General features: G+C 45.5%; 1 protein-coding gene across 2 annotated transcripts in view; it reads left to right on the plus strand.

Annotated features, from left to right (window-relative positions):
* Positions 1-8,514: 8,514 nt before the first annotated feature.
* LOC144781015 (carbohydrate sulfotransferase 9-like) overlaps positions 8,515-27,161 on the plus strand; it is a 170,359-nt gene continuing 151,712 nt past the window's right edge. Inside the window, exon 1 of one of the 2 annotated variants that reach the window (XM_078659622.1) lies at positions 8,515-8,758. The gene's annotated coding sequence lies outside the window, so the exon portion shown is untranslated. The remainder of the gene's footprint in view (positions 8,759-27,161) is intronic. The other variant, XM_078659623.1, reaches the window with a different exon arrangement.

Raw genomic sequence — 27,161 nt, forward strand, 5'->3', positions numbered from 1 at the left:
TAGCTCACTGCCCCATCCCAGCTCAGAACCTGGCTATATGCAAATTAGTCTGTCCCTGGCCCAGTGCATCATGGGAACAGGGCAGACCAAACTACCAAGCCAATTCTTCACCAGAAAGGAGACAAGCTTCCGGGGACCGGTTTCTGCCATTTCAGGCGTCGTCGGCCCGGCTTGCTTGAATCCTGATGGAGCAGTGAGCAAGGGACTCATGTCTGAGTATACCCTTCCACGCTTATGGTGGACAAAATGATTCAGAAAAGTGGGTGGTGATGAACAGAGTGTCTGAATTAAGCAGACCACTCTTACCCAGTCCAAAGATCAGGGCTTGATCCATCACCGTTATTTAGCTCACTGCCCCATCCCAGCTCAGAACCTGGCTATATGCAAATTAGTCTGTCCCTGGCCCAGTGCATCATGGGAACAGGGCAGACCAAACTACCAAGCCAATTCTTCACCAGAAAGGAGACAAGCTTCCGGGGACCGGTTTCTGCCATTTCAGGCGTCGTCGGCCCGGCTTGCTTGAATCCTGATGGAGCAGTGAGCAAGGGACTCATGTCTGAGTATACCCTTCCACGCTTATGGTGGACAAAATGATTCAGAAAAGGGGGTGGTGATGAACAGAGTGTCTGAATTAAGCAGACCACTCTTACCCAGTCCAAAGATCAGGGCTTGATCCATCACTGTTATTTAGCTCACTGCCCCATCCCAGCTCAGAACCTGGCTATATGCAAATTAGTCTGTCCCTGGCCCAGTGCATCATGGGAACAGGGCAGACCAAACTACCAAGCCAATTCTTCACCAGAAAGGAGACAAGCTTCCGGGGACCGGTTTCTGCCATTTCAGGCGTCGTCGGCCCGGCTTGCTTGAATCCTGATGGAGCAGTGAGCAAGGGACTCATGTCTGAGTATACCCTTCCACGCTTATGGTGGACAAAATGATTCAGAAAAGGGGGTGGTGATGAACAGAGTGTCTGAATTAAGCAGACCACTCTTACCCAGTCCAAAGATCAGGGCTTGATCCATCACCGTTATTTAGCTCACTGCCCCATCCCAGCTCAGAACCTGGCTATATGCAAATTAGTCTGTCCCTGGCCCAGTGCATCATGGGAACAGGGCAGACCAAACTACCAAGCCAATTCTTCACCAGAAAGGAGACAAGCTTCCGGGGACCGGTTTCTGCCATTTCAGGCGTCGTCGGCCCGGCTTGCTTGAATCCTGATGGAGCAGTGAGCAAGGGACTCATGTCTGAGTATACTCTTCCACGCTTATGGTGGACAAAATGATTCAGAAAAGGGGGTGGTGATGAACAGAGTGTCTGAATTAAGCAGACCACTCTTACCCAGTCCAAAGATCAGGGCTTGATCCATCACCGTTATTTAGCTCACTGCCCCATCCCAGCTCAGAACCTGGCTATATGCAAATTAGTCTGTCCCTGGCCCAGTGCATCATGGGAACAGGGCAGACCAAACTACCAAGCCAATTCTTCACCAGAAAGGAGACAAGCTTCTGGGGACCGGTTTCTGCCATTTCAGGCGTCGTCGGCCCGGCTTGCTTGAATCCTGATGGAGCAGTGAGCAAGGGACTCATGTCTGAGTATACCCTTCCACGCTTATGGTGGACAAAATGATTCAGAAAAGGGGGTGGTGATGAACAGAGTGGTCCCCGGAAGCTTGTTTCCTTCCCAGTATAAGAATTGGCTTGGTAGTTTGGTTTGCCCTGTTCCCATCATGCACTGGGACAGGAACAGACTAATTTGCATATAGCCAAGTTCTGAGCTGGGATGGTGCAGTGAGCTAAAAAACGAACTGATCTTTGGACTGGGTAAGAGTGGTCTGCTTAATTCAGGCACTCTGTTCATCACCACCCCCTTTCTGAATCATTTTGTCCACCATAAGCGAGGAAGGGTATACTCAGATGTGAGTCCCTTGCTCATTGCACCATCAGGATTCAAGCAAGCCGGGCCGACGACGCCTGAAATGGCAGAAACCGGTCCCCGGAAGCTTGTTTCCTTCCCAGTATAAGAATTGGCTTGGTAGTTTGGTTTGCCCTGTTCCCATCATGCACTGGGACAGGAACAGACTAATTTGCATATAGCCAAGTTCTGAGCTGGGATGGTGCAGTGAGCTAAAAAACGGTGATGGATCAAGCCCTGATCTTTGGACTGGGTAAGAGTGGTCTGCTTAATTCAGGCACTCTGTTCATCACCACCCCCTTTCTGAATCATTTTGTCCACCATAAGCATGGAAGGGTATACTCAGATGTGAGTCCCTTGCTCATTGCACCATCAGGATTCAAGCAAGCCGGGCCGACGACGCCTGAAATGGCAGAAACCGGTCCCCGGAAGCTTGTTTCCTTCCCAGTATAAGAATTGGCTTGGTAGTTTGGTTTGCCCTGTTCCCATCATGCACTGGGACAGGAACAGACTAATTTGCATATAGCCAAGTTCTGAGCTGGGATGGTGCAGTGAGCTAAAAAACGGTGATGGATTAAGCCCTGATCTTTGGACTGGGTAAGAGTGGTCTGCTTAATTCAGGCACTCTGTTCATCACCACCCCCTTTCTGAATCATTTTGTCCACCATAAGCGTGGAAGGGTATACTCAGATGTGAGTCCCTTGCTCATTGCACCATCAGGATTCAAGCAAGCCGGGCCGACGATGCCTGAAATGGCAGAAACCGGTCCCCGGAAGCTTGTTTCCTTCCCAGTATAAGAATTGGCTTGGTAGTTTGGTTTGCCCTGTTCCCATCATGCACTGGGACAGGAACAGACTAATTTGCATATAGCCAAGTTCTGAGCTGATATGGTGCAGTGAGCTAAAAAACGGTGATGGATCAAGCCCTGATCTTTGGACTGGGTAAGAGTGGTCTGCTTAATTCAGGCACTCTGTTCATCACCACCCCCTTTCTGAATCATTTTGTCCACCATAAGCGTGGAAGGGTATACTCAGATGTGAGTCCCTTGCTCATTGCACCATCAGGATTCAAGCAAGCCGGGCCGACGACGCCTGAAATGGCAGAAACCGGTCCCCGGAAGCTTGTTTCCTTCCCAGTATAAGAATTGGCTTGGTAGTTTGGTTTGCCCTGTTCCCATCATGCACTGGGACAGGAACAGACTAATTTGCATATAGCCAAGTTCTGAGCTGGGATGGTGCAGTGAGCTAAAAAACGGTGATGGATCAAGCCCTGATCTTTGGACTGGGTAAGAGTGGTCTGCTTAATTCAGGCACTCTGTTCATCACCACCCCCTTTCTGAATCATTTTGTCCACCATAAGCGTGGAAGGGTATACTCAGATGTGAGTCCCTTGCTCATTGCACCATCAGGATTCAAGCAAGCCGGGCCGACGCCGCCTGAAATGGCAGAAACCGGTCCCCGGAAGCTTGTTTCCTTCCCAGTATAAGAATTGGCTTGGTAGTTTGGTTTGCCCTGTTCCCATCATGCACTGGGACAGGAACAGACTAATTTGCATATAGCCAAGTTCTGAGCTGGGATGGTGCAGTGAGCTAAAAAACGGTGATGGATCAAGCCCTGATCTTTGGACTGGGTAAGAGTGGTCTGCTTAATTCAGGCACTCTGTTCATCACCACCCCCTTTCTGAATCATTTTGTCCACCATAAGCGTGGAAGGGTATACTCAGATGTGAGTCCCTTGCTCATTGCACCATCAGGATTCAAGCAAGCCAGGCCGACGACGCCTGAAATGGCAGAAACCGGTCCCCGGAAGCTTGTTTCCTTCCCAGTATAAGAATTGGCTTGGTAGTTTGGTTTGCCCTGTTCCCATCATGCACTGGGACAGGAACAGACTAATTTGCATATAGCCAAGTTCTGAGCTGGGATGGTGCAGTGAGCTAAAAAACGGTGATGGATCAAGCCCTGATCTTTGGACTGGGTAAGAGTGGTCTGCTTAATTCAGGCACTCTGTTCATCACCACCCCCTTTCTGAATCATTTTGTCCACCATAAGCGTGGAAGGGTATACTCAGATGTGAGTCCCTTGCTCATTGCACCATCAGGATTCAAGCAAGCCGGGCCGACGACGCCTGAAATGGCAGAAACCGGTCCCCGGAAGCTTGTTTCCTTCCCAGTATAAGAATTGGCTTGGTAGTTTGGTTTGCCCTGTTCCCATCATGCACTGGGACAGGAACAGACTAATTTGCATATAGCCAAGTTCTGAGCTGGGATGGTGCAGTGAGCTAAAAAACGGTGATGGATCAAGCCCTGATCTTTGGACTGGGTAAGAGTGGTCTGCTTAATTCAGGCACTCTGTTCATCACCACCCCCTTTCTGAATCATTTTGTCCACCATAAGCGTGGAAGGGTATACTCAGATGTGAGTCCCTTGCTCATTGCACCATCAGGATTCAAGCAAGCCGGGCCGACGACGCCTGAAATGGCAGAAACCGGTCCCCGGAAGCTTGTTTCCTTCCCAGTATAAGAATTGGCTTGGTAGTTTGGTTTGCCCTGTTCCCATCATGCACTGGGACAGGAACAGACTAATTTGCATATAGCCAAGTTCTGAGCTGGGATGGTGCAGTGAGCTCAAAAAAACGGTGATGGATCAAGCCCTGATCTTTGGACTGGGTAAGAGTGGTCTGCTTAATTCAGGCACTCTGTTCATCACCACCCCCTTTCTGAATCATTTTGTCCACCATAAGCGTGGAAGGGTATACTCAGATGTGAGTCCCTTGCTCATTGCACCATCAGGATTCAAGCAAGCCGGGCCGACGACGCCTGAAATGGCAGAAACCGGTCCCCGGAAGCTTGTTTCCTTCCCAGTATAAGAATTGGCTTGGTAGTTTGGTTTGCCCTGTTCCCATCATGCACTGGGACAGGAACAGACTAATTTGCATATAGCCAAGTTCTGAGCTGGGATGGTGCAGTGAGCTAAAAAACGGTGATGGATCAAGCCCTGATCTTTGGACTGGGTAAGAGTGGTCTGCTTAATTCAGGCACTCTGTTCATCACCACCCCCTTTCTGAATCATTTTGTCCACCATAAGCGTGGAAGGGTATACTCAGATGTGAGTCCCTTGCTCATTGCACCATCAGGATTCAAGCAAGCCGGGCCGACGATGCCTGAAATGGCAGAAACCGGTCCCCGGAAGCTTGTTTCCTTCCCAGTATAAGAATTGGCTTGGTAGTTTGGTTTGCCCTGTTCCCATCATGCACTGGGACAGGAACAGACTAATTTGCATATAGCCAAGTTCTGAGCTGGGATGGTGCAGTGAGCTAAAAAACGGTGATGGATCATGCCCTGATCTTTGGACTGGGTAAGAGTGGTCTGCTGAATTCAGGCACTCTGTTCATCACCACCCCCTTTCTGAATCGCCAAAATAAGATCAGCGGATGCAGTAAGATCAGCAGGCACCAGTTTGAAAACACATCCTGAAAGATTTTGATTTACACTTAATGACACATTTTGTGATGCTCCAGCGCACCGCAAATCATGGGAGTCAAAGAATGCCTGATGTTGGCTTAACAATTTTTACATCATTATTTAATATCAGCAGAGCAAAACTGTTACAAACTAAAGTTCTTGGGTTAGGAACAGAAGCCGACAACATTGATGATGGCTTTGAAGATATAAGCGAAGAAGTGGAAGACTATCCCATGAACCTACAGGCCTAGGCAGTGAAAATATACAGTTCTTTCCAAATCATGTTTTATGAATTACATCACGGCAAAAAGAAAACTCCGCTACACGTGATGATTGTGCATGACAAGTGCAAAAGTAGGGAGCTAACCACTTCAATGAATAAGATTGGTAAAGCAACAAGTTATTATGACATAGTATGGAGCAGGAACTAGTTAGCAGCGCATTAGGTAAAATCTTGTGAATCCGACAGCACACTACTTTCAAATCACTTTACCAGGAAAGGATTTAATATTGCTGCTCTTGATAATTTTGATTTTGAAGAATGCTCTTCTTTGTCTGTAACATCCAGCACACATGATAATGCCATGCTGTTTTTCAAGACTGTACCAACTAAGTAGCTGCTGAAAAACAAGCTGTGTCAGCTGTAGGTATAAAACAACGAAGCTGCAAACATTTAACCCATCAGCCTTGCCAATGTGTGCAAAATAACTGCAAGCCACCAACACATCAGAGTCTACTAGAAAGTTTCAAATGGCTGAAGATATGGTCCTTCTTCTACCTGATGCTGTGGTCTGCCAAGCTGCTTCAAATTAATTTATCATATTGCTTATTCGGTGAGAACTCATGGATGAAAAAAAGACAGTTCCTCCTTGGGCTCGAATTCATGCTCTGATCTCCAAGAATACCATCCAACTGAAAAAGGTTGGGCTTTTACCAGTAATACCAGTGGTATAGTGAACAAGGGACCCACGTCTGGGCATACCCATCCCACTTAGGGCAAAAAGTGCTGCGCAAACATTTGATGGACAAAAAGCTGAATAAATCATACATTCACCCCCAGCCAAGAGATCTGGGTTAAATATATTGTTCTTTTGCTCACTACACGACCACAGTTTGTTCCTTTTGCGTTTGTCACCCTAAATGGGAAGTGTATGCCCATACGTGGGTCCCGTGCTCACTGTGCCACTGGATTCAAGCTAGCCTGGCTGATATGGGGTGATGCCGCGAAATCGGTCCCAGGATGCTTGTTTCCGGTCCAGCCAGGAGCTGGCTTGGCAGTTCAGGCTAGATTATTCCCATGAAGAACAGGGTCAATACTGATTTGCATATGTCTGGGTCCAAACTGGGATGGCGTGGTGAGCAAAAGAACAATGGATTAAACCCAGATCTCTTGGCTGGGGGTGAATGTATGATTTATTCAGCTTTTTGTCCATCATTTGTTTGTGCAGCACTTTTTGCCCTAAGTGGGATGGGTAGCTTAGTAGCAGTCACTACTGAAAATTGGAACAAAGCTTGGAGCTTTATCTGCTGAACATGTGAAGTTTCTAAAAGGATTTACAGAGAGAGAACAATGTGACTTTAAAGATGTAGAAAAATATCTTGTGTGTGTGTGGAAATCACGTTCTGACTGTCACACATTTGACAGTCTTCGGTACAGTGAGTTCAAGAGATCAGTCCTGCTAAGTGACCTTTCAACGACGTCATATTTTATGCATGGACTCACTAAAAGAGCATTCTATTTGATCAGAAGATATGTAAATGTTTTGAATCATGCATATGTAGAGAAAGATCCATGTGAATTTGTTTGGGAAGGTATTGATGGGGTGCTAAAACCTACGAAATTTCTAAAGCCTCTACCCATAGAACTTATACGTACATGTACTTGCATAACCTGTGCCACATAAAGATGTCCGTCGATATGCTCTTCTTAAATGTTTAACATTCTACAAATGTACCGCAAGCTATTACAGAAACAAATAAAGTGAACTATGAAATTGTGTCTAAAACAGGAGTGATTAACATTTTTTTTTCATTTCTATAGCTGTCTCTTCTCCCTGTATTATAGTTGCCATTTTGGAAAATGGCAGAATAGTTGCTCTGAGGAGTTATTTTCTGTCTCTATAAGACTACTTGACCACCCCAAACCGATGTTTTGTCACCAAAATGAAGTATATAGGTCTCATGGTTCCTGAAATATTACAGCATCACTGCAACACAACTGCCATTTTTAAAAATTTCGTCCAGAAAAATGCGCCCCAGATCAGCAATGTCTACCCAGGCTAAATTACTTATCTAATGATATAAAAACACAAATCGAAAATGAATATCTCTGGACAACGATTTTTTTTACGGGGGGCATTACAGGGGGACGTGGTTACATGTCTGAGGTTCTAAAGTGTGCGCCACCCCCCACCGTCGTTCTCAGATGTGTCTCCAGTTTCACTTTTGCAAAACTCTAGGCTGATGGAGGGGGTCAAACCTCCAGATAAACCGACCTAGTCTGCTGAACACAATGTATCCTTAAACATCAGCAAGAGATATGAAAAAATAACCACCAACTTGACCTTGAAGAGGAGTAAATAGTGAGTTCCATTTATACCGCACTCAAAAGTACACAGCAGATTACTGTTTAAATATTGCTTTCACTTCCTTATATAAGCGACAACGAACCACTTATCTTCGTTCTGGCTACAAACATTTGGTGATTATAATAATTTGTAAAAATGGAAATGTAACATTGTGTTATGATCTTGTTGCTTCTTTTCTTATTTTAGGTTGAGGTAGTGCGTGTCTATTTTGTGCAGGTGCGCGAGCTTAGAAGCCACTTTGTTTCCACAGAATGCCATGAAAACATTCTTCCCCAGCCCCACAGCCAGTGTCTTGCTTCCATGAGAGCTGACGACGAGCAACGGAACATTTTACTTTGTTTCCAGCCCCAAAACCTTAGCTAGACCTTTAAAAAACACCACTCATGTTAGCAAAGCTGCCTTCGTGGGGAAAAGTTGTGAAAGTGCTTGTCTGGTCAGTTTGTCATATTATAGACTCAGAAAGGAAGGGGCGGGGGAAAGAGAGAGGGACGGTCCGTGCTGAAAACCTCCGCCTCCAGTTTTGAAGGCGGAGGTTTACAGCACGGACCATCTCTCTCTCTCCCCCGCCCCTTCCTTTCTGAATCTATTACTCTATAACTCTGTCTCTCAATTTCCCCTGTGTCTCTCTCTCTTTCTAACCACTCTCTCTCTCTCGCTCGCTCCCCCCCTCTCTCTCCCTCTCCTGGCTCTCTCTCTCTCTTTCTCTTTCTCTCTCTCTCTCTCTCTCTCTCTCAGTTAAGAGCAAAAAGAAGTCTGTGTTCAGGAAGAATTCAATTCCTCGTGGATTTCAAGAAGCTATGGGTAAATATTTCAATCAGCTTTAAAATGATGTGAAAATATATACTGTCTGTGTGCGTCTTGTTTAAATAACCTTTCAAACTAGCATTGGCAGGGCCAATTGATCCTACTTCTCTGTGAGACCGATTGCAATTGCTCATGGTTGTTTGAGCAATGCCATTTTCCACTGCATTTTTCCTGCAAGAAATTGTATTTCTTAGACGCATACCGCTGGGAGTAATACCTATTTGTAGCTTTCAAATATTCATATGCATGCATCAGACTGCACGTAGCTAAAATGGGGTGAGTGCAACTACAGAAAGAATCAAATGGATGGCTCCGTTAGATGACTACCTGTTACCAGAGTTGAGGTATCAAGCAGATCTGGCTGGTCTTTCATCTTTCCTAGGATGATAAATACAGCTCATCGGCGAATGGAGTTTTAAAATTAAGGGCTGTGAAGAATAAATTGTCAATGTATTTTATTACTCTAAAATAAGCAGTATTTTGTTGATTAATGGAAGTGAATGGATGAAAGACACAGCGGATCTTTTCTGTGGCAATGCTTTTTTACAGGTGAACTGCAGTGAGCTGAAGCCCCTCGCACTCTGGTGTGACACCCACCAGGGGTCCAACATCATTTTATTTTTAAAGCATCAAAAATATGGATATTATCAGTCTCCGTCTTCAAGTCATGTCATAAAGGATAGGATGTGGCTTCATGACCAAAGCTGCCAACTTTGGAACTTGGTAGCCTGGTTCGAGTCTCGGCATCGGCTCAACATCCTGTGATTCTGGGCAACTCACTAACTCAACCTCCCTGTGCCTCAAAAACTGAATGTGACATTGAGCGATGTAACTGGTGCGCGTGCAACCCGCCAACACCATTCATTCGGGCATGCGCTATATAAAACTCCCCAAAAATGACTTAAACTTATTCAAATGTGATCATTTCTACTGTTCTCTGCCACATTTGTGTGATAAAAATGTTAAACATTTTATTAAAGCGGCTGTTCCTCTGCTAAGGCATAGGAACGTCACCCCACTGAATGTAAAAGAAAAAAAACCTTATAATAACGTTGTGTTAACGTTATTTTAATTGTATTTTTCTGTAAGAAGCTGGAGCCAGGTTAGGGTAGGGCGGGGTTGGGCTGTTTCACAGGGCGAGGGAGGAGGAGTGGTATAATGTGCACTTTAGTGAGAGGGTTGAGGGTTAAGGTGAGAGGGGTTGGCCTAACGGCTAAGGCGTTCGACCTCGGACCTGGGGATTTGGGTTCGAGTCTCGGTAACGACGCCAATGTAACGTAACTGGTGCGCTCTGATACCTGGTTCGTGTCTAGTTCGCGCTATATAAAACTCTACCAAAAAAATAAAAGTGCGCATGATGGTTTGACCGGCAGTCTTGGGCAGCCCCCTGCCCTAGCACTACATTTCCAAAGCGGCCGCAACTGTAAACATATTACTTTATTACTACTTGCGCAGTAGAGGAGACTAAACCAATTCCCAGTTAGGAAAACCATTTGAATGCAAGACTGAGAGTCGGAGTGTTACAAACTTATCCATTCATCTGCACCCTCATCCACCTACACACTCCCACACATTTATCTTTCCATTCATGCTTGCATCCATCAATCACACATCTGAACCTTGACATATCAGCTAAGCCCCAGTCTCATCAATCGATCTGTAACCCAATCCGTTCATCAGCACACTCATCCAACCATTGATCGTTCAACCACTCAAACATTCATGAAAAGAAAACGAACATTAATTTGTCCTTCTGCAAACACATAAATCAATATACTCATTTACACATACAGTCATCACTCATCTATCCGCCGATACACATACTTATCTGTTTGCAATTCATTTTTTGCATGTCATCACTCATTCATTCATTCACACATGTATCTATCTTACCTCTCCAGCCACGGCTGGTGCAGGGTGTTACACCGGGCGGTGACATCAGGCAGAGGAGGGGCAGGGTGGGTGGTTGTAAAATGAGTAATATAGACGGTCAGGTAAGTACCGGAAAAAAAAATACAACAAATTTTGTTGCACGCGCTGCATCACATTTGTCGATGCAGCGCGGGTAACGAAATTCGTTTTTTTTACCGGTACTTACCTGACATCGTCCATATCCCGCATTTTACAACCCCCCACCCTGCCCCTCCTCTGCCTGACGTCACCGCCCGGTGTAACGCCCTGTACGAGCCGTGGCTGTAACTCTCTTCAGTTCATCCATCCACACACACATCATCAATCACGGTTTCAATCACGGTTTATTAAGCGCAACTACTCACCCAAAAGGGTCTCAAGGAACTGGGGGGGTGGGGGCGCAGCTCCCAGATGTTCACGTCGATTTGTCGAAGAGCCAGGTCTTGAGGTCCTTTATGAACTTGGAGAGTGTGGTAGTCTGTCGGAGGTGGAGAGGGAGGGTGTTCCATGCCTTGGCCGTGAGGTTTCTTGATCCAAGGCAGTGGTTCAGGTAGGCAGGTCCGGTGTTGTGCTGGGCTTTGTGGGCATGGGTGAGAAGCTTGAAGGTGGTTCGCTTCTCAACCGGGATCCAATGTAGTGTTCGCAGGTGTTGGGTGATGTGGCAGTGGAGCGGTAGGTTGAGGACAAGTCTGGCGGAGGCGTTCTGGACGTTCTGGAGTTTGCGGGTGAGGTTCTTGTTGATGGCGGCGTAGAGTGTGTTGCCGTAGTCCAGTCTGCTGCTGATGAGGGTGTAGGTGATGGTTTTCCTGTGTTCATCATCCCATCAACACAAGTCCATCCATCCTTCTGAAAACTAATCCATCTATCAAAACCTTCATGTTTTCACCCATTGGCTTTCGTGCATCTTATATTCATGCATCTATATTCTCATTGACCTGCTTCTGCACACATCTACATCCATCTATTCGCACACTCCCTATATCTTCCCATCCATCAGCATACTCATCTCTCCACCTAGACACACTTGTCCACGACATACTCTTCCAACCCCATGCACATTCATCTATCAAGTCACACATTAATTCAGACATCCTTTCCGAGACTCATGCCTTTATCTGCCACCTTCGTTTTTTTGCATGCACATCCAGTGACATCCATTAAAACATCAGCATACATATCCAACTGCATGTTTATTTATCCATTGAAACACATATCAAACCATCCCAACAATCATCATACATACATCCCCTACCTACAGAGATCGATCCATCCATCCATACACCCATTCATCAATCTATATGCTTTTCCATTCAGCTATCTGCTCATTCTTCATTTTGTCCATATATGTATCTGCCCACTTATCCATCCAAATGTATCTCTGTTGGTCTATGAACATGGCTCATCAGTTGTTCATTGAATGAATGGGTTTCTGTATATTTGCTCCTCTGTGTGTGCATCAATGGCTATATGTCTGTAAGTGGGTGCCTGTTCGTGTGCTAGACTGTGTGTGAATCTGCGTTTTTCAGTGTGTTGGTGTGTGTGCGTACATGCATATTGGTATTGTTAGAAACTGGGTCTCTCGTTGAAAGAGGTTTGCCCCCTGTCCAAGTAGGGACCACAATCCCAGTTAGGGTAAGTCAGATACACAACCTAAAATAACCTGTGCTGATCCTCTGGTAGCTTGGCGCACAGCAGTCAGGCTTAACTTAAGTGGCATTATGTAAAGTATTTGTGCACACTTTAATTACAGTAACACAGGGAAAACACCACAAATAGACTCCACACCAGTTTAAATACATAGAGAATATGTAACTAAGTAAAACAAGACAAAAAACGAAAAAATCCAATAAGTAGAACTCGAGATATGAATTTTAAACTAATAAACCTCAATATAGTGCCTTAAAGTCAATTACACTTAAGGGTTACTTGATGTTGGGATAGACAAGACTAAATCCAAAGTTTCAGGCTATCCACGATTAAGGGCAAGCTGACTACAGGACCAATGCAGGGCCCATTAAAAAAGTTTCTTGGATGGAGCATGCGCGGCGTCGAAGACTCGAATCACGCAGTCAGGTCAATGCTCTGTTACTGAGCCTCGCAGTCAGGCCCCAGCTCGTTATCGAACCCCTTATGATGTAGGCGCTGTGTCATTGTCGAGTCCCACAGAGATGTCTTCGGATCGGTACTGCGTCGGTGTCAAACCTCGCAGTCGGACCAGCATCACTATCAAGCTGCTCAGGGAAGTCCTCGTATTGGCACTGCATCAACGTTAAGGGCACTACATTGGTTCTGATCAGTGCGGGGTCTTCATTGTGTCTATTTTTGAAGGATAACAGCTGTAGAACCCACTTTCAATGCCCAGGACTGGATTGTCAACTTTTGGCAGGGCAGGGCTCACAGTTGGTAGAGTCCAGCAGCTGAAGGAAAGTTGAAGCAAGTCTTTGATAGCTCTGAGACTGGGGACAATCCAGCAAGCCCTTGCAGAAACTTGGGTTGAAGGATGTAGAGAATAGGTCCAGTCCATCTCACTCCCAGGCAAGAGGCAGCAGACCAACAGAGAAAAGCAGTAAGCAGAATGGTAGTCCCTCCTAAAGCACAGCAGCTCTTCCTTCTGGCAGAATGTCTTTGGTTCCAGCACAGTTGGTGGTGTCATGGGTCCAGTACTTATACACAGTTGTGCCTTTGAAGTGGGGGAGACTTCAAAGAGGCCTTTGAAGATCACAAGATCCGTGCCTTTCCTGCCATGGCTCCTGACTCACTACAGGGGGGTATGCCGCTCTTTGTGTGGGGACAGGCACAGCCCTATCAGGTGAAAGTGCCAACTCCTCCCTCCCAATCTACCCAGGAAGGTCCAACAGCCTGGTGATGGGCCATCAGGATGCAAATGTCATACCCTAGCTCCCTTTCTGCGTGACTTTCTAGATGGCATGTACAGAGCCCAGCTGTCACCATAGAATAGTTCAAGTGGCATTTTCAGACTTACAATTTAAAATCCGACTTCATCACAAGTTATGATTTGAAATTGTGAGTCCAGAGACAGCAAACTTCCAATCTCTATCTTTTCCCACATTGAAAATTACACTGAAAAGATGATCTAAGGTAACCCCCATTTTTATCTATGGGGGAGATGGGACTAGCAGCAGCAAAAATGAATGTAGCCATTTTTCACTACCAGGGCATGTAAAATTCAAAAGTACATGTCCTATCTTTTAAAACACTGCACCTTGCCCGTAGGGCTGCCTAGGGCCTACCTTAGGGGTGTGTTATATGTAATAAAAGGGAAGGTTTGATCCAGGCAAGTAGGTTAACTTGCCAGGTCTAAATGGCAGTTTAACACTGCAGCCACAGGCTCTGCAGTGGCAGGCCTGAGGCATGTTTAAAGAACTACTGAAGTGGGTGGCACAATCAGTGCTGCAAGCCTATTAGCGATTCAGAAAAGGGGGTGGTGATGAACAGAGTGTCTGAATTAAGCAGACCACTCTTACCCAGTCCAAAGATCAGGGCTTGATCCATCACCGTTAGCCTATTAGCAGCATTTAATTTACAGGCCCAGAGCACATATATTGCACTTTACTAGGGAAATATAAGTAAATTAAATATGCCAATTGTGGATAAGCCAATGTTACCATGGGTTGAGTACAGAGCATATGCACTTTAGCACTGGTTAGCAGTGGTAAAGTGCCAGAATGCTAAAGCCAGCAAAAATGAAAGTCAGCATAACAAGAGGTAAGAAGGCAAAAAGTCTGGGGAAACCCCGCCAAGAATGCCAGGTCTAACACTTATGATGGCCTGTATGTTTAGGCGTATCTGTTGGTCATTGTGAAAAGCTATATTTCTTCCATTCACTCCCCATGTTTTTGCTCTGTACATTTGGTATTTGACTTCTGTGGTGGCTGTAGGCTTCTACATACTTGTAATCACAGGAGCTGTTTTTGGCTGAGGTGTTTGTTTTATTTCTAAAGTGCATTAATGGGCATTATGGTAAGACATTAGTTAATATCCAGGACCTCCAACTTGCTCTACTACCTTAATATTGAGTTTTAAATATTGTCTCACAAGAATATTGCAGCCAAAATATCATGTATCAACATATTGTGAAGGTGAGTATCCAAGAAGGAAGTTAACATCTACCTTTTTAAATATATATATATATATATATATATATATATATATATATATATATATATATATATATATATATATATATATATATATATATATATATATATATATATATATTCACTGAAAAAACCATAGGTTATAGACCATATATAGTTAGGAATTAGCATTTACAAAACCTTGAAAATTCACTGAAAAAACCATAGGTTATAGACCATATATCGTTAGGAATTAGCATTTAAAAAACCTTATTTTACTCACACAAAACCATTGAAATTCCATATATAGTTAGTTGCACTAACTATATATCGCGCACCCGCAATCCACTGCTGATGATGTCACATATTACATCATTCATGACATGGTCAGTGACATCACTGATGACATCACTGATGACATCTCAAATGACATCACTGATGACATCACTGATGACAACATCCAGTGACTGTATGTTTCTGTAAAGTTAAAATATGTCTTACATATTGAAGAATGAGTGGAAGTATAAGTGTCTGGATGAAGGATTTAGTAGGTGCATGACTGAATGTATGAGTGAGTGATTAAATGTGTCTCACTGAGTGCATGGGTTAGTGACTAAACTGTCTTAATTTGTGCATCATTATGTCTGTTGTTCTGTAAACTGCTGCATGTGTTGATCAGTAGCTATATGATTAACTATATGGGTTATTGATTGATTGTCCAAGTATTTGTATGGGAGACTGAGTGTGTGTGTGGCTGGCTGGGAGGTGTGTGACTCTGTGCAGATCAATGTGTACTTGTATCAATGATTGTATAAGAGAGTAAGTATGTGTTAGTATATGTTTGAAAATGTAAGGTGCTCTATGTTTAACTGTATAGACAAGAAAATGGAAGTGTGATTGATTCTTTACAGGACTGACTAGGTGTGTGAGTAACTCCATGGATGAGTGGCAGAGTGTGAGTATCTGTATAGGTGTATGAGTGCATATGATAGTGTTGTAAAGATGAGTGATTGTATGTATGAATGATTGTATGGGTGAATAAGTGAATGTGTGTGTAGACGTAGGAATCAGTGAGTGCGTATGTAGTAACTAGTATTGGTGTGTGAATGGTTTCAAAAATTATACTCTGTATTTAACACTGGGTGTAACAAAGGTTATATTAAAATGTGAGGAGATGCATTGTATTGTCACATGAATGATATCATCAGTGATGTGGTCATTGATGTCAAATGAGATGTCATCAGTGATGTCATCAGTGATGTCATTTGAGATGTCATCAGTGATGTCATCAGTGATGTCACTGACCATGTCATGAATGATGTAATATGTGACATCATCAGCAGTGGATTGCGGGTGCGCGATATATAGTTAGTGCAACTAACTATATATGGAATTTCAATGGTTTTGTGTGAGTAAAATAAGGTTTTTTAAATGCTAATTCCTAACGATATATGGTCTATAACCTATGGTTTTTTCAGTGAATTTTCAAGGTTTTGTAAATGCTAATTCCTAACTATATATGGTCTATAACCTATGGTTTTTTCAGTGAATTTTCAAGGTTTTGTAAATGCTAATTCCTAACTATATATGGTCTATAACCTATGGTTTTTTCAGTGAATTTCAATGTTTTTTTAATAGCAAATATCATAAGCTGTCGAATGTCAAGTACCTGGTAAGTAAAAACATTTTCGTGTTTATGCACACTGATCTGCTTTGAATGCTGCCCCCCACCCCTCATTTCTATTAGGAGTACTCTCTCTTTGCAGATAGTGAAGGGTAGTTAACGCAGGCCTTTGCCCCCGTTGTAATCCGTCATGCCTGCTTCTCTCTCAATTTGATTGATTGTTCTCTTTGGTTCATTCTCTATTTACAAACAAGCACAGAGTCGCAATACTCTGTTTAGTCTTTGCAGATAGCGAAAAATCGTGTAAAAAAACAAAAGAAATCGAGCAAAATCAGTAGGCCACTAATGGGATCTCTTTTTGACCTCGCTAAAATAGAAACATTAGGAACAACCTGTTGAAAATAGCAATGTGTATGTACATAAGCGGCGTTCATTTGTGTTCACAGTACCCCTTGTTGATTGTTTGAATCGAGCATTGAATTGTTCGAAGTTGGTTCTCTTAAGGATCTTCTCTGCCTGCAAACGAGGAAGAATAGGAATATTCTCTCTCCCTTTGCAGATAGTGAAGGGTAGGTAACGCAAGCCTTTAACACGTCGTACCTATTTCATTCCTCATTGATTGATTGATTGTCCGAACATTGACTGTTTGGGAATTAGTTCTTTTTGGAGGTATTCCCTGTTTGCAAATAAACGTAGGAAAATCTTTGCAAGTAGTGAAAGGGTACGTAATGCGGACCTTTCTCCCCCGTTGTAATCTGTCATGCCTATCTACTCCCCACTGATTGATGCACCTGTTTCACCCGGACCATTTACTAGAGATAGGTCATCTGGCCCGACAAGAGAGCACCCCTAGTGAAAAGGACATATGCAATATTAACGAAGTGATCACTGTATCCTGTTAACAGAAACTTTAGCATGAAACAACCTGGAAAGAAAAGAATAGGAAAACGAAAATCAGTAGGCCACTGATGAACTTTTTATTAAATAACAAACAAAGAAACGATAACAATACGTAATGATAAAACCTATTATTGTCCTAGAAACAAGAAACGTTAGAAGTAAGCCCGTAATAAGAAACCTGAAAACATCGCCCCTCACTGCCCCAAAACGTGTCTGTCCCACCGCCTGCCACGGCCAAATAACGGCAAACTGGGAAAGATAAAAGTCAGCAGACATCCACCCCATTCTAGAAACTTCCAAAGGGCAACAGGTTTTCGGCTACGCCCAGCCGGAAGCAACACATATAAGGCGGGTCCTGCTGCCACGCCTCGCCCAGGAGATCATCACGTAGGGTGTAGCCGGAGGAGAGGCCGAGGCCAGCGGGACCCGGCCAGGGGGATTGACAACACTGGAGAGTTTTAGGGGGGGGGGATGTCCGTGTCCTCGACCCTCCCCTCTCTCTCCCAGTCCGGCCGCGGTGGCCCTTGAGAGTTGCAGGTTGTCCCTCCACACTCTCTCCCGGTCCGGCCACCAACGGCCGGGGGCTGGGGCCGACGGGATCCGGCTGCAGCCGATGAGCCAAGGAACCCGTTCATGGGGCCAGAGCAAAGGGCGTCCGGCCGCCATCCACCGGAGGTCCGGCCCAAAGACGGACGGGACATTTCTTCTTTCTTGAATAATTGCTGCAACAACCCTGGGGGGGGGATGTCTTGCACATGCCTCCGACCCCCCCCCCCCTCTCGTCCTCATCGCCTGGTCCGGCCATAACAAATCTCAAGCGAGACGCCGTGGGGTGCACTGGGAGGGAGAGACGGTGCGAACAGGCCTCTCCCGCCTCCCCAGGTGGAGGCTTCCCACCTGCACCCTCAGCGCTCCAGGCGCCCGGAAAAGGGTTCTTCCACTGTGGCGATGCTGCAACGTCTCGCCCGGCAGGGTGGAGCCCGTCCGCTCATTTGACCCCGCGATCGCCAGTAGCTACCGAACTCTCAAAATGGCGGTCGACCTGGCAAGAGCGGGCCCAGCATAAAGAAATGGCCCGGTCACTGGTTGACTCCACCACCGTAGTCCTCCACGACCTTGAAGATTCTAGAGGAGCCGCGGGAGTCCCCGACCCCCGCAGACACCCCCGATGGGGAATGACTGCCATGATCGCCCGTGGAGTGACGAAACTATAGCCGCGGGACGTCGGCGCTCCCATGCTGGCGCCAGCCTCAGTTTGAATGACTAGAATCCTGCAGACCTCAGTTCCGGTGAAAGCACAGTGTGACCCGGTAGGAAAAATTGTTGCACCCCCTCCCCTTTTTGACTGATGGTTCAAACCACCGATCCTTTCCTTTGCCCTTTTAACGGAACTTTGGACTGCCTCCCCCCCCCCCCGCGGCGCCCCACGCCGTTATTTGCTGGGCGGCAACTTACTAGACATCACCTTCGTGCCATCTAGATTTCAGCGCGTTCTGCTGCCTTGGAACTATTCGCACAACAGACTGCTACTGACGACCCACCCCCAGGCAACATCTTCTGAATTTTCATAATTTGAAAGAACTAGTAACATGTCCTCATCAGGAATTTCCTCTTCAATCATCTCATCAGGAATCTCCTCATGAAAAGTCTGCAATGATGATTCTTGTAACTCTATGGTCTCCAAACATTCGATAAATTCGCCATCAAGAGATTGATCAAAAAAATCATTCAAGTCATCTCCTCCTTGTGAGAATATTTCATTATTGGTGCTGTCAATTTCATTAAATGTAGTGGATAATTCAAAAGAAATTTCCACGGTCTCTTCATTGTTTAAATGTTTTTACTGTTTTTGTTTTGTTGTATATATTTATAAGTTATTAAAGTTTTATATTCCTACTACTTTGTTGGAGTGCTATATATTTTTAATGTGACACATAATTGTAAAAACTTTGATGTACAAAGAGTCATCCCTGGAATCTTCCGCTTCAGGCTCAGTCCCCTCCCCAATCACAATACAGGATGGTTTTCAGATAGTATGAACATGTGTGGTGTGACGGATCTCATCGGGTGTGGGCCTTGATCTACTATAACTCCTTTGAAGAGGGGTGATTCTTTACAGCTGGGGCCATAAACTACATCTGCAGGGCTAGCTGATAGCCTAGGACCGGCCTGGACAATCGGACACAGAAGAAGAGGAGTGTCAGAGGGTGCGGTAGTGAATAGGGCGAAAGGGAGGTGTCGGGCGGGCACAGAGTGTGATTCTCAGGGAAGAGCAGCGCAGATGGGGGAAGGTTTATTGCCCATGCATAAGACAGAGAGCGGGGGTGAGCAGTGCCTGGGGAAGATGCTTGCGAGGGTGGGGAGCCATGCTACGAATCGACAGCGTGCAGAGAGTGGGTCTGGTCAAGGCATCTAAAATGGCTGCCGTGCACAACAAAAGTGTGGCATTTCAAAAAAGGCAAGATGGCGCAGACAATGTTTTTCAACACTTCCTCATTTCCTTCGAATCGAACGTTAACAAACGTTGGTACATATTGCCAAATTTAAGCGATATTTATCGCTAACGATGCTTAGCAACGAATTTTTTTACCGCTAAGCATCGTCAGAAATTATCGAAGATAAACCTTGCTATTATCAAGGTTTATCGCAAATGCGATAAAAAACGGCCGCAATGCATGATTATCGCTAAAAAGTCAGCGATATTCATGCATTACCGAGCTAATGCTCTTAGCCATGTTATCCACCTCCCATTGGATAACATGGCTAAGAACTGCTCAGGGCAGGTGTTAGTTTTTGGAGATATTCGCGCTTAGCGCGAATATCTCCAAAAGTTGGTAATAGGAGATAGATATCTTGCATGTTGTAATGCAAGTTATTGTGGTATATGGAACTCATACCATAATCTCTCAGGAAAGCAGAAACTGATCCTTTTGGGACCGCCTGAGAAGGCCTAGGGGGTGAGGGATACTCTACTTTGCCCCCTTTTCACGTTCCGAACTATTTTATTTTACTCTCTTCTGTAATTACACAAAATGGCAGCGATAAGATGCATCAGAGACAGACAGTGAGAGAAAGGAGGCCGGAGATGAAGAAGAGATGTCAAATACACATTGGAGATAATATAGTGGAAGAAGGGAAGTAAATATGAGTAAACTTACCATGTAACATAAAAATGTTCCACTCTATACTATAAGTCTCATTTTATACTACAATCACTTCGCTACAACCTCATAAATTAAAAATAAAAATGAATAATGTCTCAAACAATTTTTGTATTTCTAAATATAAATTTATTCTTCTGAATTTTCAAAATTTGAAAGAACTAGTAACATGTCCTCATCAGGAATTTCCTCTTCAATCATCTCATCTGGAATCTCCTCATGAAAAGTCTGCAATGATGATTCTTGTAACTCTATGGTCTCCAAACATTCGATAAATTCGCAATCAAGAGATTGATCAAAAAAATCATTCAAGTCATCTCCTCCTTGTGAGAATATTTCATTATTGGTGCTGTCAATTTCAATAAATGTAGTGGATAATTCAAAAGAAATTGCCACGGTCTCTTCATTGTGAGCCATTTTATTTTGAAATTGCTTGCTGTAAATTGCAGAAAAAAATAATCACTTTCATTTATCGTTTTTAGTAATACATAATATAAAACTAACTTTATCAAGTATTTAGTATAACAGAAGGACTGTAAATAAATAACAGAAAACATTTTTCAAATTATCTTAAAGTGTACAACATAGTTCCCCTTACAAATTAACAACTCACCTTTTTAAAAGTAGGAGAAGTGTTAGTACTGTGTAAACCAAACACCAGAAATTGAGCACCAAAAATTCCTCACAAATGTACCTCAGACAGTAGTATCACAAAATGGCTGTGGTTTCCTCTCATTTTAGATATATACATAACCAATTAACTTTCATCACACACAAATACAAAACTAAAGTAACATTTTAATTGGTTCTAAATTTCAACACTTTCAAATGTGTTTTCCCCATGCAATTTTCCATAGGACATTTAGATACGTCTACAGCCTGAATGGCTGAACGGAATTACACCAAACTTGGCAAAATGGTACATCAAACCTAAGAGGTCAGGGAGGATCTACTATGCCCCCTTATGGTCATTTGCCCCTTCGCTTTGGCCTCCTGTTGTCTCTCGATCCTACAGAGAGACAAGATTGCGGCCGCTACGGACTGTTTGCAATGTTTACAGACGCCGGAGAACCAATCAGCTTCGCAAAGCTCCGTTACGTGAAAAGTACGCGAAGCGGAGCGCTGTTACAGATATATATCTTTTTTTGAACGTTAATTTCTCAAAATCCACTGGAGCACATATATTGAGACCTAGCAAAGGCACATCGGGCTACCAGTCCCTACAATTTTGCCAAGTTTCGTGCAAATCCATTCAGCCGTTCGATTATTATTATTTTAATTTTTTTTGCCCCGCGGGGCCCTTTTAAAACCTCCACATCAAACCTAGAGGGTCAGGGAGGATCTACTATGCCCCCTTATGGTCATTTGCCCCTTCGCTTTGGCCTCCTCTTGTCTCTCGATCCTACCGAGAGACAAGATGGCGGCCGCTACGGACTGTTTGGAATGTTTACAGACGCCGGAGAACCAATCAGCTTCGCTTCACAAAGCTCCGTAACGCGAAAAGTACGCGAACTGGAGCGCTGCCTGGTCCGCTGTTACAGATATATATCTTTTTTTGAACGTTAATTTCTCAAAATCCACTGGAGCACATATATTGAGACCTAGCAAAGGCACATCGGGCTACCAGTCCCTACAATTTTGCCAAGTTTCGTGCAAATCCATTCAGCTGTTCGGGCTAAAAGTGAGGCCAACCGCCCTATGGAAAACTCAATGTTAAAAACACGTTTTGGGACCCCCCTTTTTTCTCGGCCCCCCCTTGACGAAACCCCCCCAAATTTTCAGGGGCTGCTCAGAAACAAAATGTTCCATTTTCCTGAAACTTTCAGCCAATTCCGTCCACAAACGCCAAAGTTATTAGACATAGAATTTTCAAAAATCCCATAGAGAAAAAATCCTAACTATATATACCTACTGGCGACCGCCAGTAGGTAATATATATATATATATATATTATATATATATATCAGTTCAAAGTACATAGATATGTGGTCCACAATAGTAAATCAATACTTACCTATACGCACATACCTTCACAGTTATTTGGTAGTCCTTATTCTGGCAAGCATATTTTCATAGCACAACATTTTTGTGATCAATATTTTGGCATACTAAACACTCCACATTTGCTCAGAGTAAAATTACAGGAAGCAGGGGTAAAGAAAATAATGTTCCTTCCTGTTCCTGAACTATATTATCTGATTTTAAATTACATATGGTTCATAGCTACTTAGATAGTAGGATATTTGTCCACTGGACAAAAATAATAAAACTGTAAATCTGTGTAACGTTTGATGGGGAAGTGCTATCAGAACTTACATTTGCAGCTGATAGGCAAAATGGGCATACACAATTCTGCTTGGTTCAAGCCTGAATCACATCCCTAGATGGCCTCTGCCTGCCAGCTGATTTTTCAAAACCTATTTATACCAGAGCACAAGTACTAAAAGTTATGCAATAAGCAAGTGACATCATGGTGCGTGACATCATGGCGCAAACATTGCAAGTGGCATCACAGGAAGTGGTATCACAACCCATGACCTCACAAGAAGTGGCATCAGATCTTAAGATCTCACACATATATTTGGCAGGTCTATCATGAGTACATTTGAGAGCATTACAATATTTAACAAATTAGATTTTACATCGAGGTTTTGACAAAAAAGTCTGGGTCTCAGCTTATACATTTATACATTTATTTTTTAAAACCCAGTCACAAAGATATTGGCAACAAAGAGAAACCTGACAGTAAATCTGTTGATCTTAATTGGTTGTAAAGTCTGAATTTTTAAATATCTGTTGTAGCGATCTTTGTGTTCCAACTAAATCTCAGGGAATAATAATAACGGTAAGATAACTTTTGGAACTGGCAGTGTCTGGTTGGTTGAATCAAAGCCCCCAGCCAGGCAGAACTACTGCTTCCATCAAGGGCAGGTGACTACACTTGTTATATAACTTGCGCTCACCCTTGGGTTGCTTGGCACTGAGCAGTCAGGCTCACTACACAGACAATGTGTTATGCAAAGGCACAGCAGCCACGAAAGAGACATAATACAGGACGTATGTAAAAACATTTATAGTCAACACACATATTCAATCATTATAACATGACCATCATATACTTTTGGGCATTAAACACATTCAGAAATATTTCTACCAGTACCAGGGCCACTCATATTTTTATATCAATAGTATGCACAGTGTGGACAATTCTAATCTAACGCCTCCACCAATAGAGAGAGAGCACCCTTATGAGGTGCATAATATCACAATTAGGTACATACACAAAAATAGAACACTGTTTAGCAGCCGAAGCCATGTGAGAAAACACCCAATGTGAAAAGGTACTGTGCTTTTGGCAACAATCAATGTATAAGGTGGCGCTGACAGCCAGTGTTGTGAATCACAGGTGGTTCACACAAATGATCCCTCCCCTCACACACACTCACTACGCACCACTATGCGGTACAACAGGAATCAGCTAGTCCCACACGTTTTTTTCTATTCTTGGCATGCTTTCCCTGCATTCCCCCGTAGCACATAATGCTGCTACTGCGTTATTTTTTCACGCCACAACCCGCCCCACTCCTTCCTCCCAGCCTGACGTCCCTCCCCTACTTAAATGGCGACCGCGGCGGGCAGCGTGAGCTAGACCCCTGACCCTCGGCTAGTTATCAGCTCTTCCCCCGCAGCTCTGCCTGACTGCGCTCAGCTTATGGTCCCACACAGGCAGGGTTCGAGACCTCTCCCTGCTGGGTCCCGTACTTTTTTTTCTATTCTTGGCTTGCTTTCCCTGCATTCCCCCATAGCACATAACTCTGCTACTGCGTTATTTTTTCCCGCCACAACCCACCCCGCTCCCGCCTCCCAGCCGCACGTCCCTCCCCCTCCCCTACTTAAATGGTGACTGCGGCGGGAAGCACGAGCTAGACCCCTGACCCTCGGTCAGTGATCAGCTCTTCCCCCGCAGCTCCACCCGACTGAGCTCAGCTTACGGTCCCACACAGGCAGGGTTCGAGACCTCTCCCTGCTGGGTCCCGTGCTGTTTTTTCTATTCTTGGCTTACTTTCCCTGAATTCCCCCGTAGCACATAACGCTGTTACTGCGTTATTTTTTCCCGCCACAACCCCCCCGCTCCCCCTCCCAGCCGCACATCTCACCCACCTCCCCTGCTTAAATGGTGACCTAAGGCAAGCCTGTCTGTGCCCGTTCGTGCCTGGACCACGCCCAGCGCCAGACCCCCTGGTCCTCACGAGAGCCACGACATTCGACGACGCTACGTCGTCGACTTCCTCCACGGACTAAACACTGACCGATCATCAATCTTTTTCCAGGCCAGCTCAATATTCACCCAGGGACCCTTCACCTGCCATAGCTGCAGCTTCACCAGCTGCCGAATACCCTCACATCCCACCTCACCTGTCAGAGCTAAACCAAACCACCTCAGATGCATATTTCTCAACACCCGCTCCGTCCACAAGCACACCATCGAACTCTGTGACCTACTCGACTGAGCCTCCGCGGACGTCGCATTCCTAACAGAGACCTGAATGAACCCCTCCTCGGCACCCGACATTGCCATCGCCATCCCTGATGGATACAAGATCACTAGAAGGGACCACACCAACAGACCAGGAGGAGGAATCGCCATTGTCTACAGGAAGACCCTCAGAGTCTCGACTTGCACAACAGACACCTCCAGCACCGCCAAACACCTGCACTTCCAGATCCACACCAACCCCAACACCACCCTCAGAGGAACACTCGTCTACAGACCCCCCCAGACCCCGGCCACAGTTCATCGATGCCAACGCCGACATTGTCAGCACGCACGCTCCTGCGTCCACAGACTACAACCTCCTCGGAGACCTGAATTTCCACCTCGAGAACGCCGATGACAGCAACTTCGTTGCTCTGCTCGATAACCTCACCAACGTCGGACTCAAACAGCTCCTCACGACCCCCACCCACACCGCTGGACACACGCTTGACCCTATTCTCTCCGCCAGCAACCACGTCACCTTCAGCCACACCACCGACCTCCACTAACCACCGCTGCGTCCACTTCATCTTCAAGAAACCCACCACACACCACCACCCACAACGCATCCCCTAGCTTAGCTGGAACAAGGTCAATGTAGACCAGCTCATCACCGCCCTCGCCCGAGACCCACCAATAGACACCACTGACACAGCCACCAGCAACCTCAGGCAATGGATCGACAACTGCGCCAACACTCTCACCCTGATCAAAAAACCCTCAAACAGACGCACCAACAGAAAGGCCAGCTGGTTCACCACCGACCTCCAGGAATCCAAGCAGACTTGTCGAAGACTTGAGGAAAAGTGGCGCCAGGAACAGACACCGGACAACCACGCAGCCCTAAAGAACGCCAGCCGCAAGCACCACCAACTCATCCAAACCACCAAGAGGACCTCCTTCAAGGAACGCATTGACAACAACACACACAACAGCAAAGAAGGAACTCTCCAACCCCAGCTCCAATGACATCCCACCGGAGCAAGACCTATGCGACTCCCTAGCCACGTTCTTTCACAGCAAGATTGCAGACATCCACGGCAGCTTCAACACCCAGACCCTCCCTACTGCCGCTGACACTGCAGACACACCGCCCCCCCAGCCTGACCAACCGCCTGCTCTCCTAGACCCACGTCAACGATGACGACACCATCAAGACCATGAACACCATCCACTCTGGCTCACCATCCGACCGCTGCCCTCACCACATCTTCAACAAAGCAAAACGCATCATTGCACCCCAACCCTGGAAGATCATCAACAGCCCCTTCGAGTCCACCACCTTCCAGGAAAGCTGGCAGCACGCCGAGGTCAACACCCTACTCAAGAAACCCTCAGTTGATCCAAAGGACCTCAAGAACTTCTGGTCCATCTCCCTGCTCCCGTTCCCGGCGAAAGTCATCGAAAAGATCGTCAACAAGCAACTGACCCACTTCCTCAAGGAGAACAACATCCTGGACCCATCCCAATCCGGATTCCGCAGCAATCACAGCACTGAAACCGCCCTCATAGCTGCCACAGACGACATCAGTACCCTACTGGACAACGGCGAAACCGCATCCCTCATCCTCCTGGACCTCTCGGCCACCTTCGACACCGTCTGCCACCACATCTTACTCACCTACATGACGCAGGAATACATGACAAAGCCCTGGACTGGACCACCTCCTTCCTCACCGACAGAACCGAGAGGGTCCACCTCCCCCATTCTGTTCTAAAGCCACCAAGATCATCTGCGGCGTGCCCCAAGGATTATCCCTAGCCCCCTCCTTTTTCAACGTCTACATAGCACTGCTCACCAACATCGTCTGCTCGCACAACCTCAACATCGTCTCCTACGCCGAAGACACTCAACTTATCCTCTCACTCACCAAAAACCCCGCCACCACCAAAACCAACCTCCACAAAGGAATGAAGGCCGTCGCCAGCTGGATGCAGACCAGCCGCCTGAAGCTTAACTCGGGCAAGACATAGGTCCTCATCCTTGGATCCACCCCCTCCGCCTGGGACGACACTTTTTGGCCAGCCGCCCTGGGAGCAGCACCCACACCCACCGACCACGCACGTGACCTGGGGTTCATCCTGGACTCATCGCTCTCAATGACCCAGAAAGTCAACGCCGTCTCTGAGGTAACGGGTTTTTAGGAACCCGTTTGGTGCCAGGGGATAA

This window comes from Lissotriton helveticus, chromosome 9 (genome assembly GCF_964261635.1).
Source record: "Lissotriton helveticus chromosome 9, aLisHel1.1, whole genome shotgun sequence".
In the NCBI taxonomy this organism is placed as follows: domain Eukaryota; kingdom Metazoa; phylum Chordata; class Amphibia; order Caudata; family Salamandridae; genus Lissotriton; species Lissotriton helveticus.